We start from the raw sequence: 11,594 nt of genomic DNA on the forward strand, positions 1-11,594 counted from the left end.
CTGCAGGATTCCACTTCTATGAGATATTAAAGTAGCCAATTCCATAGACAGTAGAATGGTGGTTGCCAGGGGCTAGGGGAGGGGGCAGTTCATGCTTAATGGGTGTAGAGTTTCAGTGATGAAAAAGCTCTGGATAGCCCCACACCACCACGCGAACATTAACACTATTGAACTGTACACTTAAAAATGGTAAAGGTGATAAATTTTATGTGTTTTTTACCACAATTTTTAAAAAGTGACAGAATATATATTTGTATATGTGTGTATATATATTTGTGTATATATATACACACACACATATACATATTCCTTAAAAGAATCAATGAATTAAAAATTTCAAAACTCTATAAAATAATTATAAAAACTGACCCCGGTGCGGCCAATGGCAGTCTTTAAATGTTTGGGGAGCTGACCTCTTGGCCCAAACCCGATCCCCTACCATAACACGCTTGACCGTTCCTGTTCTAGCTTCGGAATCATCACCGGCTGCAGCAGAGTCAACAGTCGATGAGGCATTTGAATTTCACGCAGAAATCCCCTCTCACGGGAAACGGGAGATCTTCCCCTTGCCTCCCTAAAGGTAGAGATGCTTCAAGACAACAAAGTTCAGTTCAGAAATAACTGTGTTGCTATTTCCAAAGATGAACTTGCCTCATCTTAATTTACAGCTTCGGTCTCCCTTTTTTCAAATGACTTCTTCGAACAAAGTACAGACCACCTTTCTGACCAAGGACTTGGGGAAAGTAAGCCTGGAGCTGCCGTAGGAAGAACCAGAGTGTGCTTTCAGAGTCGTCCTGTCCTCAGTATTTTTGATCCAACAGGCAGGCAATTCTGACACACTTTTCCTTCTTAACCAAAATTATTCAGACCATGTCTACAGTAAAATTTACTTCAAATGGAAGTACTTGCCAGGGATTATGTTATCCATTTTTTTTTTTTTTAGCATATTAGGAATGACCCCTGATTTCCTGAGTAATAACAAATGACCATCTTCTGCACAAACTACAAATACTCTTCCAGGTTTTAAACATTTGGGTCTACATGTGATTTATCCATCCACAAAGAGATTTCTTGTTCTGTAGTCGTCCTACACAGTTTCTGCTTTGGTTTATCCTCACCCACCACAACCAATGGCTGGATTTCTTATTCATGGTGTCTCTTCCTCCCCTTACCCCCAAGTAGGCACTTGATTGACTGATTATAGAATCACAAGGTTGGTTATAATTCCATTTCTCCATCTGACTTTGAACTTAAGTGTTCCAATTACTTCTCCTGATCCTAATAAGTCAGTAGCGTGCTAACGCTTGCCTTGATATTTCTGAACTATACGGGGTGTGATTAGCATGGGACCGCATCATTAGAAAGCAAAGCTGAAAGCGGGTGAACAAAATCATCACTCGCATTTAAGCAAAGCTGCCTGATCAGCGAAGTTAAAGTGTTACAACGATCCCAGGGACAATATATGCTGTGACTAAATGTATATCGCATTCGGAAAATCCTCTGATGCTCCAGAACCTTCTGTTTTTGGCTAGTACTAGAAAAGATCCTAGAAGGACAGGCCCGTTCCAATACACAAAAGTCCTGAAGTCTGCCTGAGCCAGATATACCTGAAGACATAAAGAATCCTTGAACCATAACAGGGTAGGAAAAAAAAAAAAAAGAAGAAAGGAAGGAAGGGAGAGAGGGAGGAGGGAAAATCTTTAGTCAATTCTGCTGGATTGGATTGACATCTCAGGGCCATAAAGCGAGAAAGCTTTACGGTAAGCCTGCTGGAAGAAAAAAAAAATACCCATGCATGCACATATATCAAATGAGATGCTAAAAATCTACATTAGCATCAGTGGTGTTATTTGAGTCTATTAAAAAATTTAACCCCTTAATATCTGTGTGTACCCAGGAATAGTGTAAACTTTTGGGAACTAGCAGAAAAAAAAAGGAAACGCTTTAATCTGGCAATGATTTGCAGCCCAATCAATTGATAAATGAAAGAAAAAAAGATGGCACATTTGAAATTGATGCCAAAGATTTATAAGGTTGACTAAGTAAACAAAAATGGAATGGATCACCATGGAAATGCATGAATATTGAAACAGGCAAGATTTGAATAGACTAATGATATGCCTCACTTAGACTGACAGGTGTTGATAACAACTGTGACACCCAATCCACACCAACATCCACACTTCTAACATGTTTATTCCTAGAAAACAGGAGCTGGATTTGAAGGTTCCTTTGGAAAGAGCTTATACGCAAAATACATTTTCTAATCTTAAAGGGACTAACTCAATTCTCATCTACTTGAAAAACAAAAAAGGTTTTATCCATTTGCTTTCTGGATATGAGGAGCTACAGTTAACAGAAGTCACTCTCTTGGGCACGACTAGTCTTTGTTCCAATAAACCTCTCACAAAACTGAATTCCCGGTCTCGCTTATCTCCCACACTGAATACATGGAGTATGACCACTACTCATTAGAAACATAATTAAAAAGACACAACACTAGATTCCGCGCCCCCCCCAACACATCCAGATGAAAACCAATAACCTTAATCTATTTGTTACCATGGCTACCATAGGATATTTTATTTCAGTACAACTCTAGGTACTTCGTTTGGATTGTTGCTTGCAAATGAAAGTTGGGGACCTATAAATTTCCGTTAACTGTGCTAATAATGGAGAGACTGAACAGAAGAAAATGTTTTCCTTAATCATAGACAAATACGGTTTATAAGATGCTTGTGCAGACAAGTTATTAAAATTGGTTAAATGCCTATAAACCAATTTAAATGTCATTCATTTCATACAGAGTTTAAGGGCACATGTGCTAGTAATTCCCTGATTTATAGCAGGCTGAAAAATCAAGTGCACTCAGAACAATGTATGGGACAGAGACTACACTGGTCAGTGGCATACAGCTGCTTATCTGTACAAACACCTAGAATATGCGACTACTCAAATCCATGCATATGGACCAGCCTTTAAAGTATTCACCTGTGCGGTATCTGACAACGTTTTTGCCAAGTGTTAGGATGAACAATCTATAAAATTGTTCATCACCCCACCCCCCCAAAAGGAGTGAAAAAGTTAGCTCTCCACACCAACCCAATACAATTTTTAAAAACATCAGGAATGAGGTGGGCTAATTAAATCTGCTGCCATTCATCCTAAATCGAAATAATTCCTTAAATCTGCCCTCCCAGGGCTGAGTTAGAGATAAGACCACACGGCAAGGGAAGAACTCTGTCGTGACTAACAGATGACTTTAAAGAGACTGAAATTAGGGTAAATACAGCTGTAACCAGGACAGATCTGTCGCTGCAAGAGGAGTCCGAATCCCAGCGCAGCTCGGCTGATGAGGGGCAGGAGCCTGCAGCAGCGGAGCATGACTGTCCCTGGGCTGACGAAGTGCAAGTTTCGCGGGCAGCAGCAGCTCGGCGTCCTCCACGGTCCGATCCCTCCAGCGCCGAGGTCTCGCCTAATGCTACATAAATACCTGCGTCCGCGATTCGCCCGGGGCGCGCCGCGGCGCACGCACCATAGGGAGGGAGGCGAGCGTTTGCAGAGCGGCGGGGATGGCAAAGGCGGCGGCTCCTCACCCATCGGCGTCCCTAGGGACCCACGGAGGACACCCCAACTGACCGCGTCTGCCGTTCGGTTCCAGAGCCTAAGAACGACAACTGGATTCTCAGCTGGCGGACCCAGGCATCCGAGACTCACGTTTTGCCCCCATCCCCTCCTCGATGAGGGTTGGCCGCAGGCAGGCAGCGCGTCCCCGCCTTCCCCAGCCAACGCAGACCCGACCTGCCCCGGGGCTGCCTTGGACCTTCCCAGGCTCTCGGCTCCGCTTTCTGGGCCCCTGGCGAGCGTGCCCCTCCCTCTGGGCCGGGGACCCGCGCTGCCCAGTGCCCGCACCGCGCTGCGACCGCAGATAACCTCGCGTTCTCGGCCGGCTCCAGGCCATGGAGACCCGCACATGAGTCCTCCGCCACCCCACACCCCAGGCGGCAGTCGGGGCGCGCGTCCACACTCGCAAATTACCTATCTCCCCGTCCACACTATCCCACACATAAACAACCCCTCCCCATCCTACACCACATCCTCGCCCCTTGACCCTCCCTTTAAGCTCTCGTTTCGGCGACCCCCAAACACGCTGGTACCCACAAGGTGTTAAGGGAAGTGGGGGTCACAACAGGGTCTGCGCGGGTTCTCTCCCCATGGTTTTCAAGCTCCTCTACCTCCAAAGTTACTTGGGATTGAGTGAAGAGACCCGGACCCCAAATGCAGGGTCTGAGGACGGGAGCGGGCAGAAACCCCAACCTGGCTTCCTGCTGCACAGAGACGCGCACCTCCCCAAAGGGCAGGGCGCGCGGCCGCCCCGGGGTCCAGCTCTCCGGTGCCTCCTCCTGGCCCCCAGCCCAGCCCGGGCCCTGGGCCGCTCAGGGGAGGTGGCCTGGAGAGGGACGCGCGCTGCCGGGCCCAGTCAGGGGGCTGCCCCTGCCGGGGGCCACACTCCTTTCCAGCATCCTCGACCACCACGACATTGGCCCCGGGCAGCCCCCGCGCATTACACATCGGGGGCAGGAAGTTTTTCCCCCCTTTTTTCCCCTGGAGCAGCGCAGGCGCAAGGGCTCCTGCAGCCTTGCGAGTCCAGACGCGGGAGGCTCCAGCCGCCGCCGCCGCCGCCGCCGCCGCGGGAGCCGAGCCCAGCGTTCCGGGTTCTCGGGCCCCGTTCGCAAGCTCGGCCCGGCCCCACGCAGCCGCCAGGACGCTGGTTCCCGGCGCCGCATACTGGGCGCCCTAGCCTGGCTCTTACCTCTGGCCGCGCCGCTCTGGACCTGGCCCAACGCGCAGAGAGCCGGGGGTCGCGGGTGGGCGCAGGAGGGCTGATGGATAGGGGACGGCGCCGGCGGGTAGTGGTAGCTGGGGCCGCTCGGGTCCTGGCCGGGAGAAACGGATCCAGGTCCACCTCCTCACGTTTCTGCTCTCCGCCTTCTCCTCCTTTTCCTTCTCCTCCTCCTCCTCCGCCGCCGCCTCCCGGCAGCCCAGGGAGGATGCCCGGGAGAGGGAAGTCAGTCCTTCTGCCTGTCAGCCTGTGCGGCTATGCGCGGCGCGGCGCGGCGCGGCGCGGCTCTCACCGAGGCGGCGGCGGCGGCGGCGGCTCCGGCAGCATCGCCCCCGCCCTCTCCCCGCAGCCGCGGCGGCCGCGGGGCTAGGCTGGCTCCGGGCTCCGGGCTCGGGCTCCGGGCGGGGGCTGCGCTCAGGCGCGGCGGCCGCCGGGGCTGCGGGCGGGCACTGCGGAGCAGGGGCCGGGGCTGGAGCTGCAGCTAGATCCGCGGCGGCGGGGACGGCAGCGGCGGCGCGGGGGCTGGCGCGGCCGCGGCGCGGGGACCATGCTCCCTTCTGGCTCGCTCCGCTCGGGGTACAGTCTGCTTTAGCTGCGAGGGAGGCGGGCTTCGGCGCGCAGCCAGGGGCGGGCGGAGCCAATCACGGGCGCCCGAGTGGGCGGGGGTGGAGGGTGGGGGAGGCGGGGCGCCCCGGGCCGGGCACCCGGCGCGGCTCCCCGGGCCCGAGGGATCCCCGGCAGCCGCGCTCCCGGCCCGGGGCGGAGTGCTGGCGGGTGTGTCCATCCGTCTGTCCGCCGTCCCCGCCCCCCTGCGGTGGCTCCCGGCTCGCCTGGTTCGGCGGCCGCGCCTGGCAGATGCACCGCGCGTGGCACCGCTGCTCGGCCCCGGCCTCCGCCCCGCCGCCCAGGGTTGGGGGACCGGGACCGACGCTACCGAGCTCCCTGTCTGCTCTCAACACCTGAGGAAACTGGCAGAAAAGTTTGAGAAAGAAAAGTCCAGTCGGCTTTCGGCTTCCGCCCTCCCTATGACACTCCAGCCACGGAAAGGAGCAGGAATTGCCCAAATCTCTGAAGAACTGCGGCCAGCGCTGCGAATCTGGACCACCGGCCCTCTCTTGTCTGTCCAGACGCGACTCTCCTCTTGTACGCGGACTGTCCTGTTTACACTGACCCTCTTGAATCCACACGACCTCTCTGTGTTTAGACAGCGGTACTCAGGCCACACCAACCTTTCATGTCTACCCTGACCCCCCCCCCCCCCCCCCCCCCCCCCACCCACACCCCCCTTCTTTGTCCCCCCCCCCTTCTGCCCTCTCCCCCCCCCCACTTCAACCCTAATAGAAAAGGTCTGGCTGGAGGCCCGGGGCGACCCCCAGTGAGGGCTTTTCCATTATGCCAGAACATTTCATTTCAGCACCAGTCTTCCCTTCCCTGCCAACTCTCTAGATCTGGTTTTTATTCCCTGACCTCCCTCCGCCCCTACCTCTCCCTCATCTGGTTTTGAATTTCAGAGGAAATATTTGTTCTCCCCACCTTCCCCCCATCCCCCACCCCCAGTCTGAAGGTAAAGGCTTGTGGGCTTCGACGCCTCCCCCACCCCCCAACACACACTCCCCCTGGCAAAGCAGCAGAAGCCTGAGGCCTGGGTAGAAATTGTGTGTGTTGGGGGGGCCGGGGGTGGGAAGGTGGGGAGCAGCTGGCTCTCTGGCCGGAACTGGGCGGAGCCGGCCTGGGCGGGCTCGGCCAGGCCCCGCCCCCATCTGTCCGGGCCTCCGGAGGACTCGCCCGTAAATCCCTTTCTCTCGGCTCGCTCCTGTGATGTCTGAATCCAGGCCTCAGCTCTCTTTGGCTGTAAACTCAGTGCAGGGATTGTGTCTTCTTTAATATCTTGGAGGAAGCAGAGTACAGTGTGGCGGCTGATAAATAATAAATAATAATAATCTACTGAGGGTAGTCGGAGGACTGTCAGTGAAAGGGAATGAGGGCACCGGGGAAATGGCCCGTTGGTGTTAGAGTAACTGCATTTTCCGAGAAAAGAAAAAAATCGAGTGAAGTTTTGGTGTGCAGCCTGGGGGCAGGGGAGGGGACAAAGCACAGCATTGCAGGGAGCAATCCACCCTCGATGATGGGGTCAGCCAGGAAAAGCGGTGTGTCATTAAGAGAGGGCCACAGAGGGTGCCTGGAAGGGGGAGCAGGGTGCAAGGCGGGGAGGGAGGCTCCCCAAGGGTCCTTCAACAGGCCCTGAAGGGGAAGGATAGAGGTGTTTGAATGCTAAGTTCTTAAAATGGTGTGTGAGAAGTGATTGAAGAGTAAGGTAGACAGGATATGGAGAAAGAGGGATTGCTTGGGATTTTAAAAGACACACAGGTAACCTCTGGAGCAACTCAGTGCAAAGAGAAGAACAAAGGCCCAGGGTGAGTCAGGTTCATGCATGTTGTAGCAAACTGTCCTGTGAAGTGATCTGCATGGATCCACCAACTGTGAGCGTGCAAGGATCCGCCCGGCTACATTCTGGAGCAGTGGCATATGGGACAGCTGTTGGCATTATGGAAACGTGGCTGAGGTTTGTGGGGTCTGGGGTAGGTTAAGATCTGGCAATTGGAGGCACTCCTAATGTCTTACAGATAATTTTGAATGATTTTCAAATGAAAGAAGGCAACACACACTCCAAGAATCCTTTCAGTTTCATCTCTAGATGAAGGTGTGAGAGTTCTCCCAGTTTCCCTGCTGGCATTCGCAGCGAAGAGCGGCAGTGTGGAATCCACTATGCACATCTATGCAGAGGAGGACCTCCTTTGGCCTCAGTGATGACAAGGGTGCTGGTTCTGGAGTGTTGCAATGCCTCCAGGATTGGAATTTGCTAACAGCTCACCAGGGGTGCCGGCTTGTCCGGAGAAGAAGAAAAGCTGCGTGAATTAGAAACTCACTGGGCTTGTCTACCCTCTCCTGGTCCTGCCTACTTTCATCCTCAGAGCCTGAATGCAAGTAAGGATTTCCAGAGTCTGAAGCCAAGGTTTTCCTCTGCAGTGGGGGCTCTGCCCAGCTGAGAGCTTTGGGTTGAACACAGCCTCTTATGAAGGGTCTGCTGTGATCTAGACATGAGCTCCATTTCATCTGGAGTGCTGTTGGTCCTGTCATCAGCCCCAATTCTCCCAAGATCTTGGCAACACATGCTGGATCCACTATGTGTTGTGGAAGGGGTCTCGCTTTCTGCACAGACCTTGCTGGTGTCTGGGATCTGTTCTGCGTTATTCACTGCCCTGCCCCGTGGTATATAGGATATGCTCCATGCTTGGCATGGATGTGTCTGTGTGGTACATGGGATTTCTTGGGTGTTGCACATGGGAACTTCTTCTGCCTTGATCTAAGATTTCTCCGTGAAGCACAGGATCAGCTTTGTAGAGTGTGCTTCCAAAGTCAGCTCTTCCTGTCCTGACAGAGAAGCCCCAGGTTGGGCTCTGGGATCAGGACTAGTGTGTGTGCTGCAAGCAGATGGGTTGTGAAGGAGTGGATTTGTGATGCACAGGGATGACCGGAATGCTCCAGAACATCCATTCCCTGCTCAGAACATAGACCATCATGTGTAGTCAATCCGACAAGGGCTTTGGGCTGGAAAGGCTACTACTGTCACCTAGAGAGGCACCAGAGGAAGCCACATCAGGACTTCCTGGGAGTGCTAATATACCTGCTGTGGCCCAGATGGACTTGTCTCCTTATTTGTGTTTAGAACGATAACCACAACAAAATGATGATTTACTCAGTGGCTACAGCATGCCAAGCATTGTACCAGGTATTCTGCCCACCATAGCTTGTTAATCATCACAGCAACCTGTGGAATTAGTACTATCAGCCCCAAAAGCCAAGTCACAGAAAAGGTGGGTGAGCTCCCGCAGTCACACAGCCGGTGAGCTGCAGAGCTGGAATTTAAGCCTGCTTGGTTGGTTCCAAAGCCTCTGTTCTTTTCACCACACTCAACACAGCAATGCAATTTCTTTTGTCATTAGCCCAGTGCTTTTCTCTTCGAGTAGACACGATGGATGCTGATTTTGCCTTTAGCAGCGGCCAGTGCTGGACCCAGACCTGGAAATCAGTCTTAGGATGCAGAGGACTGTTGCAGAAAAGGGGAAAGCGTCTCTCTGATTACTGAAGGCACAGGTCACTTGGAAGAGTGGACGCCTCATCAGAAACCCTCAGGTCTGAGAGGACATCTGTTCCCAGGAGCGCGGCGGGTGTAAATGGAGCGGGAGCCAGCCTCTCTGATGGCTGGGGCTTTGTGTTTGCTGTTTTGTTTTTCTAACATTATGCTCCACTAAAACCACCCCTGTTTGGCATCCAAAGCATTAATAAATCCTACATAAGTCATTGTCCCTCCAGTGGTTAATCAATACATAAAAATCTATTTAGCACCTACTGTGTGTCCAGCATTTCAACCCCATGGTGTTGATTAAAGCAGGAAGCAAGAAGTCACAGCTGCTGAATTTTCACTGTGGCCACCCTGCTCTGTGATGTGTCACAAAGGCACCTGCTAATCATTCAATCAACCATCTGCTGCGGACCTCCTGCGAGCTCGGCTCTGTGCTGGGTGCTCTCAGGAGTACGGGATGGGTATAAGGTGATTCACACTCTGTCATTTTTGCCCTGCCTGTTTGTTCCCCGGAAGGGTGGAGGCAGCCAAATGCAATCCCTGGTTCTTGTTCTTAATAGAGGTTAAGGGGACAGTGGTTGCTATCAAGAAATATAAGATAGTGGCTCAGTTGTGGGAGTCCAGGGGACAATCTGTAAGAGCCGGGCTGGTTAGCATGGCTTCCTGGAGGAGGCAGGTCTCAGACTGGACCTGAGGAGGGAGGCGGTTTCCATGAGCCGCAGCGGAGCCCAGATCAGCCAAAGGGGAGGGCAGGGGCCAGGATGGCGGAGGGGGTAGGAGCCCTGGATGGGGGGCGGGGTGCTCATCATCCCCCCTGAAATGTGACTCCTTGTTAACAGTCAGTTCTTTTGGGTGAAAATGAAAGTGTATTTTCCTTCTTTGCCCAAATTAGTGAACTATTAGATTCTAAGATTCAGAACGAAACCAGTGGTGTCTTTTTTTGGCACTTGCAATGGCAGGAATTCTGCATCTTTTTTAGTACCGCTTGTTTGCAGGTGGCAGGAGTGCTAATTAGACAGAGCCACTAGCAATTTTCCTGGGTGGTTCTGACTCCCGAACTGACAGGAAACACTGCTTGGGCATTTTAAGAGAGCAGGTTCCACTCTCCCCGTTGATAAAGTGATTCTTCATCCGCGGTGGTGGAAGGCATGGCTTTAATAGTTGCTCCATGTGTATTTATTGGGTGTTGAATTGTTCACAGTGACCAAAATCCCTCTTTACTTTTTTGATGTTTGGGAAGGGGACAGTACTTTCCTGTGAGAGAGTGCAAAAAGAAGACCCAAAGGATTGGGAGCCTGGGTTTTAAGGAGAATTTTGGTTGAATGTTAGAAGATTCTTTCACTCACTGAAGCCGGTTCACTGAAGGGAAAATTCAGGAGACTTTGAGAGAAGATTGGATCCTCATAGTTTTTTTCATATACATATTTTTGAGCTGTTTTTAAGAATAAAGAGGTAAAAGGGCTGCCTGTTCCCTGTTCGACTCCAGAATCTTCTGGGGCCACTGTCTTTCATCTCCCCTTGTGTTTTCAGTAGAGCTTAGGGTCAGGACCATGTCAGTAGTGTGGTCATTTTGAAGGCCTGAATTGGGCCAGAGGCAGGACAATGACCATCAAGGGCAGGTGACTGCCCTGCCTAGACTGTCTCCAGGACAGAGACCCTTATGCCTTCTGCCCTCTGCCCAGACTCAGGCTGCCCAGAAGAGTGTCACAGTCCACGTGGGCTCTGGGGGGAGCACAGCGGGTGGCAGAGTGACCACAATGCAGAGCCTTTGACAGCGAATCTCATCTTCATCAGCTCTTTAATGGACACGGCCAGGTCCAGGGTTCTGTCTCAGAACCCTCCTATTATTTATCTCCACACTCTAAAGCTGGGGCTGCCTGTCATGTTCACAAGGAAAAGGCAGCCCCTCTTCCAGGGAACGAATTCTCTATTCTCCCTGTAGACGGAGGTGTTGGGAATCAGGCTTCACGCACTCTTAGAGTTTGAGAGAAATCTCAGTTTGCAACGTGAAGTATCTAATAGTTTCAGCTATTTTGGGTCCTTTGGAATACGTGACCCTGTATTTCGTCTTCATGTTTCTCTCTCCTAGAATTTGTGAAGCTGCATACACTGTCTGTGCAGTGGGAACATGATTGTCAACACGATGGCCCCAGAGGTTCTGTCCCCAGGGAAATAGGGGTGACAAGGCAGTGAAAAGCAATAGACCCTGAACACAGACTACCTGCTGAATATTTACTAAAGGTCTTAAAAATAGCCCAAAGTCTGTGATAAAAGGCCCCATCTGGTCCAGGTGCACCTTGCTGTAAGAAAACTAGATATATGAAAATTCAAAATGATAAAATAGAGGAATTTGCTAGTTTGCATTACAAAAGGCTGCATGGACTTCCCTTAAGTGAAGAGTTTCCTTTTGATATTGAATCTGTGGCTGATGCATTAGAAATTCCATTCACATACAATAGGTCAGAGATATATTAATTTATTTTTATTTATTTAAGACTTGTCACCTACCTACTTTCAAGAGGTCTTGAGCAGCTTACAGGTTAAAATATGGGGCAAAAGGAGACATTTAGGAAGGGAAATAGAACAGACACCACCCATAGGGAGGAG

At 51.6% G+C, this 11,594-nt stretch overlaps 1 protein-coding gene across 2 annotated transcripts in view; it reads right to left on the reverse strand.

Moving 5' to 3' along the window:
* The window catches only part of KLHL29 (kelch like family member 29), a 311,959-nt gene extending 306,599 nt beyond the window's left edge, over positions 1-5,360 (reverse strand). For both annotated transcript variants that reach the window (XM_046660074.1, XM_046660075.1), the window contains exon 1: positions 4,814-5,360. The gene's annotated coding sequence lies outside the window, so the exon portion shown is untranslated. The remainder of the gene's footprint in view (positions 1-4,813) is intronic.
* Between the last annotated feature and the right edge of the window lie 6,234 nt (positions 5,361-11,594).

Source organism: Equus quagga, chromosome 5 (genome assembly GCF_021613505.1).
Source record: "Equus quagga isolate Etosha38 chromosome 5, UCLA_HA_Equagga_1.0, whole genome shotgun sequence".
Classification (NCBI taxonomy): domain Eukaryota; kingdom Metazoa; phylum Chordata; class Mammalia; order Perissodactyla; family Equidae; genus Equus; species Equus quagga.